General features: G+C 42.8%; 1 long non-coding RNA gene across 1 annotated transcript in view; it reads left to right on the forward strand.

The window, feature by feature from the left end:
* The first annotated feature begins 1,329 nt into the window (after positions 1-1,329).
* LOC142101642 (uncharacterized) overlaps positions 1,330-17,503 on the forward strand; it is an 84,394-nt gene continuing 68,220 nt past the window's right edge. The window contains exon 1 of the long non-coding RNA XR_012679090.1: positions 1,330-2,261. This is a non-coding gene — a long non-coding RNA (uncharacterized LOC142101642). The remainder of the gene's footprint in view (positions 2,262-17,503) is intronic.

A 17,503-nucleotide genomic window follows, 5' to 3' on the forward strand; every position in this document is an offset into this window, starting at 1 on the left:
ATGCATGGAGATCATATATAATTTAAGCATAAAAGTAGTGGGGAAATTTGCATTTGACCCTCTAACATAACCAATGTATCAAAAATAGAAAAAAAAAGTTTATTATTACAGGTGCACTAACAACTCCTCCTTGAATATATACTTTTAGATCAAAAGGAGCATTCCTAAATTTTAAAACTTAACTTTTATTATTGTATATAAAATTAGGGAAATATAAAAATAAGTGTTAATGCTCAAACAAAAAGTGAGAATAAAACTGCTGTCTGCAACCTTAACGTCTCCTATATAATATTTTTGAAGAGCTATTGCTTTGTAGACTTTAATATTGTAAGCTCCTCCTGCATCAGATTCAGAGAGTCATATGTTAGTATAGGTAGTGTCAAAGTTGAATAATTGGATGAAAGAAAGTATATTGATTAATATTGTTTTACCATGCGACTGCGATCAGTATGCCACGTATCATGGGGCAATCGCACGATAAATAACGCATGCATACACTCGCACTTACACGTTCACTTGTATATAGTTAATTTTTATAATAGTTCCAATCCACAGTCGTTTATGAACAGATGTTATTTAGTTTATAGTTAAATATTATAAGGTTATATGTACACATTAGTGAGATATAAGGTTCAGTTCACAGGAAACATATTATGTCTGGTATCATTCTAACCCCCTATTTATTCGCAGACATCCGGTTCTATCGCTGAAAGGATCACTCCTCGTTATGGATTATTGGGAATAAATGATTAGAATGGTATTGTCTGTCTAATGCTAATAGACCAGTTTGAACTAGTTCTTGGTGGGAAGATTAGTATGCATCTTATGTAGAGCTGACCCCAACCCTGGATAGCATCGTTTGAAGTGGCCAATGACCTGCATTACACTGGACCTTCCTGAACCTATGGAAACATGCCAAGTCATCTGTATTGTATTTACTGTAACACCAAATGTATATATATTGATCTCTGGGACCAGCATTCAGTCACTTTTGACCACAGACTTCAGGATTGAATGACTGTAGCTGAGGGGGAGTGCTGACATTGGATTGCTATTTAGAGGTTTCTGGGGTACCTCTTTGGTAAGTTGGCTCTCAATTTAAAAACACATATGTATGGCCCAAATATATGGGACTCTCATTGTTTAGAGTTAGGACCACCCTATTAGCAAAATCACCGTGGAGAGGTGGGTGACTTAAACATACATTTGCAAATGTGTGTAACTGAGACTTTTATATTTTTATCTACAGTAGAAATAGCAGATCTGTTGCTGGCTATAGCAGTGTGCTGGGGGATCTCTCTGTGTGTTTGTTCCTTTTAGGATAACCCCACCCTTTCACGCATCTGCTATACCCTATAAATTGATTGAGCAACTTTCATTTCTTTATTTGTCTGAGAGGCATGTTGGTGTAAGTAGCTGTGGGGGAGTGCTGACATTGGATTGCTATTTGGAGGTTTCTGGGGTACCTCTTTGGTAAGTTGGCTCTCAATTTAAAAACACATATGTATGGCCCAAATATATGGGACTCTCATTGTTTAGAGTTAGGACCATCCTATTAGCAAAAGCACCGTGGAGAGGTGGGTGGCTTAAACATACATTTGCAAATGTGTGTAACTGAGACTTTTGCATTTTTATCTACAGTAGAAATAGCAGATCTGTTGCTGGCTATAGCAGTGTGCTGGGGGAACTCTTTTCGTGTGTTTGTTCCTTTTAGGATAACCCCACCCTTTCACGCACCTGCTATAGCCTATAAATTGATTGAGCAACTTTCATTTCTTTATTTGTCTGAGAGGCATGTTGGTGTCAGTAGCTGAGGGGGAGTGCTGTCATTGGACTGCTATTTGGAGGTTTCTGGGGTACCTCTTTGGTAAGTTGGCTCTCAATTTAAAAACACATATGTATGGCCCAAATATATGGGACTCTCATTGTTTAGAGTTAGGACCACCCTATTAGCAAAATCACCGTGGAGAGGTGGGTGGCTTAAATATACATTTGCAAATGTGTGTAACTGAGACTTTTGCATTTTTATCTACAGTAGAAATAGCAGATCTGTTGCTGGCTATATCAGTGTCTTGGGGGAACTCTTTTCGTGTGTTTGTTCCTTTTAAGATAACCCCACCCTTTCACGCACCTGCTATAGCCTATAAATTGATTGAGCAACTTTCATTTCTTTATTTGTCTGAGAGGCATGTTGGTGTCAGTAGCTGAGGGGGAGTGCTGACATTGGATTGCTATTTGGAGGTTTCTGGGGTACCTCTTTGGTAAGTTGGCTCTCAATTTAAAAACACATATGTATGGCCCAAATTTATGGGACTCTCAGTTTTTTAGAGTTAGGACCACCCTAGTAGCAAAAGCACCGTGGAGAGGTGGGTGGCTTAAACATACATTTGCAAATATGTGTAACTGAGACTTTTGCATTTTTATCTACAGTAGAAATAGCAGATCTGTTGCTGGCTATAGCAGTGTGCTGGGGGAACTCTTTTTGTGTGTTTGTTCCTTTTAGGATAACCCCACCCTTTCATGCACCTGCTATAGCCTATAAATTGATTGAGCAACTTTAATTTCTTTATTTGAATGACTGCATAGCTGGATCCAGCAGTGCGCAGCACCGCACAACGTATGTATCGGCTGTATCTATTTATTGAACTGGTATTCTTTTGCTTTTGCTAAATAAATTGCTTGTGTTTTGGAACCACACAAATCACATTGACAATGATTAATGGAAAACGATGAAATGACTTTAATAATTTGGGGGCTCATAGTGGTGAGGTTTACGCTACTGGAAGATTCGCAAAGCCTACGGATTTGGGTTCCTCAACAAAGGGTGGAGAGACACGTCATATACGGTTAAGAACGCAATGTGTTCAAAACCTGTTGTTCATTCTGTGTTGTAAAACCGAATGTCCGTATTTCCAGAATTGAAGCTGGCTGGTAAGAGCATATTGGTGTGCATCAGATGTTTCTTCTCAAGCTAGTAGGAAGGCAATGTCCAGTCTTACTTGATTGAGAGAAAGTGTCAGGAAGACAATACCAATAGAGCCATCCCATACCCCTCCTATAGGCTGACTTCCTTCAGGTAAAACAAATTCACTTCCTACAATTACCACCTTGCAGGATCCTCAAGTATGTACTGGTGTACCGGGGTACTGGTGTACTCAGGGTTTTTCTTAATAGATGCGGTATCCCTAGGGTTATTGAAAGTGATAGGGGCATTTTATTGGTAATAACTTTATAATGTATGAGTAGTGATAGTAAGTTACATACTTTTGATCAGCAACAAACTAATGGGGAAAAAAGAGTAATGGTACTAGCTAGAATGAATTGAATAGAATTATGGTTGAAACTTGATTGGAGTGGCTGGTAGCTTCGGCCACTAGTCCTCCCCACTATCAAAATCACTCCTAAACTGTCTCTTAACCTGTCATCTTTTGAAAGGCTTTTGACTTTTCTTGTGATGAGTTTGTAATGGAGAGACTGTTCTAGACCTTGAGAGGAAAAGCAAATAGTGAGACAGCAACCGAGAACGTTCGAAACACTGCCACCTGAGGTGTTACACTTACTGTTATGATGTTGGACTGGGAGAGTAGGTTGTGGAACTGTAATTTCCTATGCTCAGATTTTTTGACAGACATGTACCAAGTTTTGACGACCAGCATCACATACTTAGGGGTAGCAGAGAGACACCGATACCCATTCCATTCACTGCAGAGGAGACAACACCCGGTGAAGGTTCCAATTACACTTGTGAATCATAAGGAACCATAATTCTTCATTATATGAGATTGGTGAAAAGGTGGCAGGATGATGCTCATGGTTGAACCCTGTAAAATGTTTCTCTGGTCTAGGGGAGTGGGTACAGGAAATGGTTGCTAGTAATTGGCTTATGTGTCAGATGTGTTCCTACTGTGTGGAAGTGTGGAAAGCACTCTACTGAGTTAAACACTGAAAATGAGACTGAAATGGTGATGAGGGATACAGAAATCATGGTCTGTGAAGAAATACATTACAATCCTGACATTGAGAATATGATTAGTTTCTTACACTATCAAAGGGTGGAGCTGTCGAAGTCAGCTAATTGGATAAAGTCATTTCAATTAATATCTAACAACTTGATCGTCTTTGTCTGTATAGCACGCTACGGCGTGGAGAAGCGTATACAGCTGCAACACGTGGCAATAACAGGTTTTACACATTTACACGCATTCACACGAACATACACATTTGAAATTAGTACACACTAATAATAGTTGCAACACATAGTTATTTATGTTGAAATGTAGCAATGTTTACGGTTAATATTATAAGTTAACATAATATAATTATAACATGTTAGTGAAATCAAAGGTTTAGGGTACAGGAACATATCATGTTTAGTATCATTTTAATCCCCTATTTATCCGCAGTGTGTGGTTCATTCGCTAAAGGGATCACACATTGCATACTCTAGTTACCAATGATAGGGAATAAATGTTTAAAATGATATTGTCTGTGTAATGTAAATAGACTAGTTTAAACTGGATTCTTGGCGGGAAAATCTAAGTGCATCCCCTGGAGAGCTGACCCAAACCTTTGGATATTTTCGTTTGAACTGGCCTATGACCTGCATTACACTGGACCCTCCTGAAGCCTGGAGCTATAGAAGCAAGCCACATCATCTGCATTGTTTTACTGTATTCACTGACTGTACATAAGCAGGGGCTCTGGACCTAGTGGACAGTCTACTTGACCACAGCCTTCAGACCTGAATGACTGTACACTGGATCCAGGGCGCCTGCGATAAGTAACGGCTGCACTTATTTTATTCTGATTGTTATTCTGCTACTTTTGGCTATGAAATCACATTGTGCTTTGGAACCACATTTCGGCAATCGACAATCGTTATTGAATAGCAAATAGACGTGTGTGACAGACCCGGGCCTTATATTGAGAATATCCTGCCAACCCGGTCTGTCCTCAGTGGGCCAACTGAACTACCATGGCCCACTCTGTTATTAAATGCCGCCCGGTGGCCAGATCTGTTATTGCTGTGGTGTCCAGAGAGGGAGGGGAGAGGCAGCTCACAGGAAGTGTGAATCAGCTGTGGACCCTGTGACATCAAAAAGTAGTGGAACGGGTTAAAAAGAGGAGGGTCAGGACCTTATCTAAAATCAGGAGGGGGTCTCTCCCTGTTTGCTAACTATTGTTCTAGCAAGTCTGCAACACAGTCCGAATGGCACCATCACTGCAGGGGGGGAGACCACTGATGTCATGCACTATTTCCACCCCTGTTACCACCCAAACTCTCCACACCACCAATCACAAGAGGACAATGAGTGGGGGGTTGTGGAATGGACAAAAGGGAGCTGTCTGGGGGAGGGGGGAGTTGTTGCAGAATCTTGAGACAGTGAGGACTTGGACTGTTGGAGAGTAACCGTATTCTCGCAGGGCCTTAAAGGAATGCTTAAGGCAGGAGCTTCTTGACAGAGATTGGACAGTGTACCTCTAGGACTGATTCTGTTACCACTCCATCGGGAGACACTCGCAGATTCTGGGGAATTGGTGAGCCTACATCGGTAGGGAGACTATACCCAGGGTCCCACCAAGCTGGTGGAGAGTTGGCCGAGCGGCTGGGATCAGCAAGATACACAGACCCACCTTAAGGATCAGAAACCGTGGCCCACTTGGATTGTCAGCTGTGGATTTTATTACCAGGAGTTTGGGCCTGTTAGGACTCTGTGCTTGGAGGTAACCTGCTGGGGACTTTGTTGGGGAGTTTTTACTTGCACTGGTGATTTTCTGACACTTGATATATTTGGTGGGGGAACAAGTTTCTCCTTGGGGAGCACTGTTGTATTTTACTAAGTGTGTACACTTTGTTTAATAAAAGGGATTATTATTTCTTTCCTGTCTCCTTACCTGTGTGACCTGTGAACCTAGAGGACAGGGTATCTAGTGAGCTTTGGTTCTAACCCCGGTGTCCTCACAACGTGCATAACAATTTTAAAGGAAAAAAATGCAAGTGACCTAACCCAAGATAGCCCACTATGGTACTGACCCAGGGGGAATATGCCCCCATGCCCCCCAGCCCAGCCCTCCCCTGTAGGAAGGCATGTTCTTTGAAGTTAAAATTTCTTCTGTATGTGCATAGGTAGCCTTTGTCTTTTGCATTCGCCTAAAAGGCTATGTAATTTGCACCTAGTGGACTACTTTGTTTTTACAATGCCTTAATTAGACAGTCTACTCTAAGTAGTAAAGGACATGCATGATCAGAGAGAATGCATGGTTGTGATTCACATTTGTTAAGTTAGTTTCCTTGAAGAATGTCTGAGCTGAACCTAATTACCTAATTACCTGGGCTGACTGACCAAACACTTTAGTCTGAGGGGAAATTATGTACATTCATATTTATTAGTTTAATATTTTATTTCAGCTCAAACCGAGACAGTAAGCTTTTTTAAGCTATTGTATTTGGCTTATTATCTTGTAATTCTGTTTGCCTCGTCCATGAATAGATCACATGAATGAAGACCAAAGGCTTGACAACATTAACAATGTAAGTGTGATTGCATAGGGCAAGTTACATTATTTAATAAATGTAAGTTCACATTCTTTAACATGTTTATATCTATTGATAATATTCATTTTTCTGTCTTTATTTTATTTTGAAAATTATGTCTTCAGCATTCTTTCATTCTTTCTTTGTCACACACTTTCTAAAGAAGATACAATATATATTTATACTTCAGCATTGAAGTTTAATAAAGAATATCAGCATATTTTTCTTCCTCATACTATTATAATTTATTATTAACAAATTTACTGTTAGCATATTTTTCATGTTGAAGTATACATTAATTTTAACAATATAGGCTTTATTTTACAGTCTAAGGTAGAACAAATCCTATATAATTTTTTTCACTTAGTCCTCCAAATAAACTTTTGCAGGGAAAATAAACACTATGTTCATTCTTCCCACTTTAGTTGTTTATATACAAAAAAGTTTGAATCCATAATAAAAATAAAGAAAACATTTAAAGAAGGACTGCAATGTTATTTCTGAGTTTTGATTGTCAATGGCTCTACCTCTGAACATTTTTAGGATAATATGGTCTTTTTTAACATTATGTAAATTAGTTTATTCTGTGTCTACCTCCCTCAATTTCAGTATGCTCAAAAGCCTATTTTTCATGGACCATTTTCATTTTTAAACTTTTTAATTGTATTCCTGCTCATTAATACACCTATCCAAATTTCCCATTGTATTTAATATTATGCACATGTATATAACGCTTAAAATAAAAATAACATATAAAAAAAAATGTGGAATCCATTTTTTTAAATAATCTCAAGTAACACTAAAGGTCTGATGCTGAGTTAGGAGCAAAATTAAAAATAGGAGTACATTTGTAATGGGACTAACCATGTTACAATGCAAGGGATGCAAATTAATTTCTTTTTTTGCTTGCAGGGAAAATACTTTCTGCTTTTTCATGTAGCACACAAATGTTTGATAGCTTTATTTTTTACACTGAACTTGAAAGCTAATTTAGCACTTACTCTATCCCAACTATAAATCTTTTCCCACATTTAAATGTACCACCCCCCATCCTATACAACATGGTTTTGCCAAGGTGCAAATTTGCTCCTTTTTATTACTTTGCACCTAACTCATCATCAGGCATGGAATGTTCACACACATATTTACCTAGGCAGTCTACCATTGGTGCAGCAAGTGTCATGCCCTGGAACCCATGGAGATAAAGGGACCTGCTGCATGGGGCCCACACCTCGCTAGGTCTGCCTCTGCTCGGAGGCAAACACTATCTATTGAGTACACAGTCAAGGGGAAAAGTGTAAATATCATAAAAACAGCCATGGGGATATTAGTGTAACACAAGAGATGTATAATACAATAGACTATATGCAAATATCTTGTCTGAATTGCCCCTAGTAACCCACCGTAATGTAGTTTTAACACCTCATGTTTTATTTTAAATTAACATGCGTTCATGTAACCTAAATTGTGGGTCCCTGAGTGTCCAGTCGCCGCACATGTGCTACGGCCATCTTTATAGGGGTTCTGCTGCCGGGAGAGTTAATACCCAGCGCTGGATGAGTTAAACCACCTGCACTAGGCACTCAGTATTAATTTGAAGTGTATTTAATAAATAAACAGTGTATTTAAAATGCGTTGCGGCTCCGGGAAATACCAGCATTGTAAGGGTTAAACCCCGATGATAGGCGCTGGGGACTGTAGAAATGTACATGGTTAAATGGTTAAAATTATAAATGAAAATGTAAGGTGGGGGCTCTGCGGAGTTGGTAGTTAACTAGGCGCCGGGAGTGAAACTATGTGTGTGTAAATTAAATGTGTATTATATTTAATGAAAATGTGACTACCATTCACTGGTGCTCCAGTAAGGATCTGGGCCTCCCATGGCGGGCTTCCTGCTGCAGCTCCAGTCCCAGTTCATGGGACCAGAGCAATGTGGTGCTGGGGTGTCCCACAATCCATGGTGGTCTAGCAACGGAACGCGTCACCGCCGACCCGGAAGTGCACTCGGTTGCCTAGCAACTGAGCGCTCAGCAGCAATAGCAGGCGTCCGTCCCTGTGCGACGGACACAGCGCGGGGACGGCGCCTGACAGTACCTCCTACCCTACTTTGTTGGATAGATCTTTGCTCAAGGAATTGTTTCAATAGCCGTGGGGCGTGAAGATCCTCTTTTTGCACCCATGATCTCTCTTCTGGTCCGAAGCCCTTCCAATGGACTAAGAATTGGTGTCGTCCATGGAGGACACGGGAGTCCAGGATACGACTCACTTCGAATTCTTCACCATTAGTAGTCCGCACAGGAGCTGGATGATGAGGCAAACAATGAAACTTATTGAGTACAAGTGGTTTCAGAAGAGAGACATGAAAAATATTATGGATCTTCAGGGAAGGAGGTAACCAGAGTCTGTAAGTCACCGGGTTGATAACATGTGTTATAGGGAAGGGCCCGATATAGCGAGGAGCCAATTTCTGAGAAGGTTTCTTGAGGTTGCGTGTAGACAACCATACTTTGTCATGAACGTGTAATAGAGGAATAAGTCTCCTATGACGGTCAGCCGCTTGCTTATAGCGCAGAGAAGTCTCTTGGAGTTTGGTTTTGGTAGTTGACCAAATCTGGGAAAAGTTCTGCATTAAATTCTCAACAGCTGGAACTGGCGAGGAAACCTGACCGGAGAAATCTGGGAGGGTGGGTTGGGTTCCATAAACGACAAAAAATGGAGAGTCACCAGAAGACTCGTGATGATGAAAGTTGTGGGAAAATTCTGCCCAAGGTAGGAGATTAGCCCATTCTGTTTGGTTGTCTGAAGAAAAACATCGTAAAAAGACTTCGAGGTCCTGGTTAACCCGCTCCGTTTGGCCATTGGTTTGTGGATGATAGCCGGACGAGTACTTGAGGTCGGAACCAAGTGTTTTACAAAAAGCCCTCCAGAATTGGGAAACAAACTGCACTCCTGTAATGGACTTACCTGATCCCCGCCGCTCCGTCCAGAAGCCGCACTTCCGCATCCAGGACCACGTGACCGCACCCAGAGGCGGTCACATAACCACAATCCAGAGGCGGGGATTTTGAATCCCCTTCAGCATAAAAACCTCACTCTGGCACTCGCTGAGTGTCAGAGCAACACTTACCTGTTCTTGGCTCCTGTTCTTCGTGGATTGCAGTGTCTTCCAGTTTCCAGTGTCTTCCTGTGTGCTGATCTCTGCCTGTTTGACTAACCTGGTTCTCCTATCCCTGTGTACCGACCCGGCTTGCTGACCATTCTCCTATTCTTGTGACCCGTGTACCGAACCTGGCTTGTTGACTCCGAGTTGCCTTCTGATTCTGCCTGACTCCATTCCTGTGTACCGAACCGGCTTGTTTGACTCCGCTACCTCCGCTTCACTCCGCTGTACTACATCTTGGGGCGAACCTGGGGACCGCGACCTGCGACTCCTGGCAGCAAAGCCCACCCCGCCTTGCGGCGGTTCTTGGTGAACACCGGGGAGATCGTTAGACTCCGCACCTCAGGTAAGCCAGCGCTAATCAAGATTAGTAATATAGTATCCAGAATCTGTTACAACTCCACGGTCTGAAATGATTTCACGAGGGCAGCCATGGATTCTGAATATCTCCTTAATAAAGATAAGAGCCAACTGAGAAGCAGACGGTAGAGCAGGCAAAGGTACAAAGTGGGCCATTTTAGAGAATCTGTCAACAACGACCCAAATGATGGTGAACCCATTACTAGGGGGAAGGTCAGTGATGAAATCCATGGATATACTTTGCCAAGGAAGGTCTGGAGTAGGAAGCGGTTGTAGAAGACCTGGTGGAGCCAATCTGGGGTTTTTACAATGAGCACATGTAGCACAGGAGGCTACGAATTTTCGTACGTCAGAATGCAAGGCCGGCCACCAATATCTTCGACGAAGAAATTCGTAGGTTTTCTTCACCCCGGCGTGTCCCGCGAGTTTGGAGGAATGTGCCCACCGTAGATTAGGCTCCAAGAAGGAACAACCCCTAGGAGGTGTCTTAGAAGAGGTGTTGGTAAGGGCGACAACCCTGGTGGGTGTTAGAATCGGCAGCGGCTTCAGGGAAGTGCAGAGGTCAGTATTATTGAAAGATCGAGACAGGGTGTCCGCTCGGATGTTCTTGGACCCAGGATGGTAAGTTAGGATAATATTGAAGCGTGCGAAGAATGATGCCCATCGAGCTTGATGTGGGTTGAGGCACCGAGCTTCACTGATATAAAGCAGGTTCTTATGGTCAGTTAAAACTGTTATTGGATGACGGGAACCTTCTAAGAGATGTTGCCACTCCTCAAGGGTGGCCTTGATTGTGAGCAACTCTTTGTCGCCAATGCCATAATTCTTCTCATGAGACAAAAATCTTTAGGAGAAAAACCTGCAGGGAAGATGAGTACCAAGTTCGGATTTCTGGAAGAGCACTGCCCCAATACCTATAGCGGAAGCATCAACTTCCAGAAAAAAGGATTCTGATTGATTCGGTTGAGAAAGGACTGGTGCAGACGAAAAGGCTTGCTTTAGGAGCTTAAATGCCTTCAGGGCATTGGAAGGCCAGTCTCTGGGATTGGATGATTTACGGGTCAGAGCGGTTATTGGGGCAATAATGGAGGAGAACCCCTTAACAAACTGCCTGTAATAGTTGGCGAATCCAACAAAACTTTGAATGGCCTTGGTGCCTTGAGGAAGAGGCCAACTGGTAACGACGGATACCTTTTTTTGGATCCATGCGTAGTCCTGATCCCGAAACAATGTACCCAAGGAAAGGGAGTTGTTCAACTTCGAAGATACACTTCTCTAATTTACAGAAGAGTTGATTAGCTCGTAGTCTGGATAAGACTTCTTTAATGTGAAGGCGATGGGAGGTAATATTTCGGGAGAAAATTAAGATGTCGTCCAGGTAGACAACTACAGAGTGATATAAAAGGTGTTGGTAGATCTCATTAACAAAGGATTGAAAGACAGCGGGGGCGTTACTAAGCCCGAAGGGCATAACTAGATATTCTAAATGTCCGTCCCTCGTGTTGAACGCTATCTTCCACTCGTCTCCTTGACGGATTTGTACCAAATTATATGCCCCTCGGAGATCTAGTTTGGTGAAGACTCAGGCTCCGCTGATTCTATCAAAAAGGTCCATAATCAGGGGCAAAGGATAGCGATTCTTTATGGTAATTTTATTTAGTTGTCGATAATCAATGCAGGGACGTAGAGATCCGTCTTTTTTTTTAACAAAAAAGAGCCCTGCTCCGGCCGGAGAGAAGGATTTTCTGATGAACCCTCTGGCTAAGTTTTCAGAGACATATTGTGACATTGCCTGGGTTTTTGGCAAAGACAGGAGATAAGTCCTACCACGAGGAAACTGTTTTCTCGGAATTAAATCAATCGGGCAGTCCCAAGGGCAATGAGGTGGAAGAATCTCTGATCTTTGCTTGGAGAAGACGTCCTTAAAGGTTTGGTAGACCGAGGGTAGTGCGGTTATCTCGGAATTGGTAAGGCGAACGTGGGGACGTGGTGAGAAGATACACTGATTATGGCACTGCGGACCCCAGGAGATAACTTCGGCACGAGCCCAGTCAAATTGTGGAGAGTGGGCCCGGAGCCAGGGAAGACCCAAAATTAAAGGATTGACAGATTGTGGTAACACTAGGAATTACATCCACTCTTGATGTAAGGCTCCAATCCGCAACTGAACGGCACTAGTGATGCTGGAGATGGTACCGTTGCTGACGCGGTTACAGTCCACAGCTGTCAGCATTAGCGTCTGAGGAAGGTCCAGAATGGATAACTGGAGCTGTGAGGCAAGAGAATCCGAGATAAAATTCCCGGCGGCACCGGAATCCACGAAGGCTAGGGTCTGCTGGGGTCCCTTAGGACTGACCAGTAGTACTGGCATGAGGAACTCAGGATTAGAAGTTGAGTAGGGAGTAGAAACAGCTACTCCTAAGGCGGCCTCCCTCTTACCATTTAGGAGGGAGCGTTTCCCGGTCTCTTAGGACAGAGACTTAACACATGTCCAGACTCCTCGCAGTATAGACACAGTCTCTGTTTGAACCGCCTTTCACGCTCCTCGGGCGTCAATTTTGAGCGACCCAGCTGCATTGGTTCCTCTGTAGCCAAAATAGGATTTTGAAAGGAAGGTGCCAAGCGAGGAAGGCATCTTGTGAGAGATCTCTCTGACGTTCTTTCCCTGAAACGTAGGTCAATCCGGATACACAGGAAAATAAGGGTATCCAGGTCAGAGGGGAGTTCCCTGGTGACTAGCACATCCTTGATCCGGTCAGTAAGGCCCTGCCAAAAGGTAGCGATGAGAGCCTCATTGTTCCATCGAAGTTCCGAAGCAAGGGTACAAAACTGTACCGCATACTGACCGACTGACATCGAACCTTGTCGAAGATTCAACAGACTAGAGGCATCTGAGGAGATCCGACCAGGTTCATCGAAGACCTTACGAAACATATCAATGAATGCTGCGAAGTTCTCTAGTAAAGGTTCGTTGCGCTCCCATAACGGTGAAGCCCAGGCCAATGCTTGTCCGCTAAGCAGAGATATCATGAAGGCTACCTTGGTGCGTTCAGATGAGAAGGCAGAGGAGTTGCACTCAAAATGGATTGCGCACTGATTGAGGAAACCTCTGCATCTCTTAGGATCTCCGTCGTACTTCTCTGGGGAAGGAATTCTAAGCCCGGTAGAATGAGCCAAGGAAGAAGACGGAGCCACTGGAGCCACTGCGGCAAGAGAAGGAGCAGCGGGAGGTCCCATCGGGGAAGGTTGGACCGCCTGCAGGGAGTCTAGACGAGACATAATGCCTTGGACACACTGAAATAAACGAGCCTTGTCCGCCTCCTGCTGTTCCACTCGGCGGCCCAGGTGGATAAGAAGATCCCGAGCTGAGGACTCACCTGTTCCATCTGACGTCATGGCCAGAGTATACTGTCACGAACTCAGAGTATTCTGCTTACTGGTTTTAGCACTACTCACCAAAGAGGTGCGGTGTCTAACGTGTCCCAGGTCTTCGCCAGGAACCCCCGCAAGGAAGTATGGTCTTAGCTGCAGGAGACACGCAGGTCGCGGTCCTCAGAGGGAGCAACCAGTGAAGCGGTAGGATGGAAACGGTGTCAGGCAGGCTGTGTCAGAACCGAGAATCAGGATATGCCACAGGGAGAATCCAATATCGTAGTCAGGAACTAGCCGGGTCAGAACCGAGAATCAAGATATGCCACAGGGAGAATCCAATATCGTAGTCAGGTATAGCCGGGTCAGATATCAGAAGCGCAGGAGAGAATGGTCAACAAGCCGGCTTCAATACACAAGGAGCACAGATGAAGGGTAGTCAGGAGCAAGCCGGGTAATACATAGGAGTCACTAGAGGAAATGCACAGGAACGCTGGAGCTAGGTGGGACCTAATAATCTGGCACTCTCCAAGTGCCAGAGTGATCCTTTTATAGGGCTCATCTCCAATCAGTGGCGGTGGTGACGCTGAACACCACCGCCGGAATTACTGCCGGAGTTACTGCCTAGCAACGGAACGCGTGACCGCCGACACGGAAGTGCGATCGGTTGCCTAGCAACCGAGCGCTCAGCAGCAATAGCAGGCATCCGTCCCTGTGCGACAGACACAGCACGGGACGGCGCCTGACACCTTTCCTAAATCCCATTGGACAATGTTTTCTATAAACGTCTTTGCACAACATAGCTCATTGTTTATTACTTTTTGATACAATTCTGTAGAAATCCAAACCTAATTGTGACTGTATTGAGCTCTTGGATGAATCCATATTTATTCCTACTTGATTATATGTTTTTGAGCAATCTAAGGTTGGTCATTTGTGAATATAGCATTTGGATAAATCCTTTTTCTTGCAAATAACAAAAAAAGCAAGTTATTTTGCATTATGGCACAAGAATCGTGTCACCTGGTCCCTTGTCTAAAGGTAACTGTGCTCCTTAATGCCTGTGGACTTCTATTTGGCAAGAAAAAGCAGCAAGGAGAACGTTGTTATTGACTTTGCACAAAACTAAATTCTGGGAATTATATGGCCTATGCCTTCACAACGGAACTGGTCCATACCTAAGAACTGCTCTCACAAGTTGAACATAATTTTCCACCTAGGGCAGAAAAACTGATGTTGCTTTTGCAAGGTCAGAGATCAAAGAATGTGCCTGAAACACCTTTGAGACACCGGCACAAATTATCCGGCATGCAACCAGCGAGATGCCTTCCACCAGCACAAATTATGCTCCTAATCGTGACAGAAGTCGTGAAGAGGGTGAGATGAGAAGCTATAACGGCACAGCCCACATCTTAGGCAAATAACCAAGTGCCATCAGATTTAAAAGAAGTCAATGGAGTCAGATTTTTGGGCAAAGACATCACCTTTGGCAGTGATAGAAGTTTTCTGTTTGCAACTGAGAACAATTTAAGAAACCTGCGTAAAGCACGTTATTGTGTGATGGATGGCATTTTTAAAACCTGTCCCACTTTATTCAAGCAAATATACTGCGTCCATGCTATGGTTGGAAGCAATGAAAATACACAATGTTTTCTCCCATTGGTCTATGATGTACTTTCCAGCAAAAGTCAGTAATGGTATGTATGATTCTTGCAAAACTATGCATCCAAAAATGATATTCAGATTGTTCAACATTACATCCAGACTGATTTTGAAATGGCTGCCAGTAATGCTGCCCAACTAGAATTTGGAAGTAGCAGTCATAAATGCGATTTATTTCACTTGATACAAAACATTTGTAGAAGTATACAGACTGCTGGATTAGCCCAAGAAAATGGTCAGGACCATGATTTTGGTTTAAAATTGATGCATTTATAAGCGCTTGTATTTCTTTAAGCAAGTAAAATTCCAGCCGCTTTTGAGAAATTAAAAACCCATTTACCGACTAATGCAGGACAACACATTTTGAAGAGAACTATGTCCTTGGGAGACATTGTGAAAAAACAATGAAGCCAGTCTGTGAGAATAACAGTATTGTTTCTACCCACCATTTGGTCTGTTCAGGAGAAAAAAGATCTTGGAATAGCAATAACCCAAAATAACTTGGGCTTGGCGCAGACGTTGGAACAGTATTTTTGGGTAAAAGAAATTAGGAGTGCACAACCTAATTAGATGTTGCATTAAGGAGCAGGCTACAACCATTGTCCAAATTGAAAAAGTTACCGCAAACATTTCAATGGAATTGCCTATAATTCGACCATTCAATGTAAAATGCGGGAAAATGAACAATGTATTGTCAATTTGAGATCATGATCAGTTCAGTTCTTGAGGATAATGAGTCGTTCAAAAACATCGCCAGGGATTGAAAGTGATTATGGTGTAAAACTTCCATCCCTTAAAATAAGGGTAAGTGTTTAATAGTCAAAATGATTGCAAATCGACACTGCTAACCAATGTGCTACCACGTGAAAATCCAGGTTTTATTCACCAATGCAGCTTAATTAAAGGTTTTGTTTTTTCTGTCCCTGCTTTCACACTAGGACTCAATGGCAAAGTGTCTCATGGTAAAGAGTTTAGGAGGATGTGCTGTGATGGGTGCTGCAAAAGGCTAGTGTTCCCTTCCTGTTCTCTTCCTATGATTATAGACATATATTTCATTTTGACATTATAGTGTCAATATTTCATATCCAACCCTTGTATAATAATAAAAGTACCATTATACTTGATAACTGCTTTGAGTGATCGTTAAACCCATAGAAGGTACTGGGTATAATTTCCTCATTCAGTTAGGCACCCTTGGGTGGCCAGCCATTGCGAAGTGGATATAGTTGGGCCAGATAAACCCGGTGTCTTCACAATGTATTTGATGCCAGGATAAACCTCACAATATATGTCTGACTGCTTCCAAACTCTGTTGAAGAAATTATGTCAAGTTTGGGAGACCATAAGCTTCCAAAACATATCTTCTGCTTTTGACCACCCCCTTCCCACCCAATCAAATGGTATCATTGGTATAATTGGAGTACCTACTACACTGGCCACTTAACACAGCTACATGCCATTCCTTAATTACAATGTCGAACATTTTGTCCTATATTTCTATCTCTTCTGTGTGTTCTATGGTGAACTGTATATTGTACAACTTATTCCCTCTTTTTCTGATGCCTTTCTCTTGTCTGCTTTTCATTTAATGTTATTTCTGTTTTGATTAAAAATTCTAAATAAAAATTGTTCTGTTAAAAACGTTAAGTAGTCATTATCTGGCTTCAGTGATTTGCCCTGCCCTGTTCTACAACAAAAAATCCAGATACATAAAAATATTTAAAACGCAAGCCTAAAAAGTGATTACCATGGTGTTAGGAAATGATCCCACACCATTCCAAAGTCAATTTTAAGGCAACCAATATTGTTTTAAATAGTAATAAGTTCTGGTAGAGAATAGCTCTCAGACCAAGTTGTAGTGTTCAAGTGGCCCTCAAGCAATTACCTTGAAAACAGAACACTCGAGTCCACTAGATCTTTCCCAGATGTAGTCTCTTCAGCCACTCCCCTCCAATACCTTGCTGTTCCCAGCTGCTTGACCATATCCATTGATGGTAGGGACCTGCACCCCAAGTCAACCTACTCCAGTAGGCACACCAGGAGGACAGACCCACAAGCAGCTTCTGATGAAGTAGATTCTTCCAGGTAACAGGTTTGTGTTCTGAGCACCCTTTAGATCTGACGGAGACAGATACAGATTCATAGAAATCACCAACAGCCTCACAGTTGAAATCCCACCCCGCAAGGTTAATCCAAGTTTATACAAGATATTTTTTGGCCCATACATCTTTAGGGGTTGGAGATGGGAGTAGGGCGATATTATTCCCAAGTGAGTTCCCACATTCTGGACTGGTGCCTAGGAGCAGGGGCAGGCTGGGCTGGAGTGCAGGGATGCATCTGATCCCCTGGGTCAATCCCATAGTGGGCTACCTTGGGCTGGGTCACTGGGCCACCTGCATTTTTTCCCTTAAAATGTT

Source organism: Mixophyes fleayi, chromosome 9 (assembly GCF_038048845.1).
Source record: "Mixophyes fleayi isolate aMixFle1 chromosome 9, aMixFle1.hap1, whole genome shotgun sequence".
NCBI classification, from domain to species: Eukaryota; Metazoa; Chordata; class Amphibia; order Anura; family Limnodynastidae; genus Mixophyes; species Mixophyes fleayi.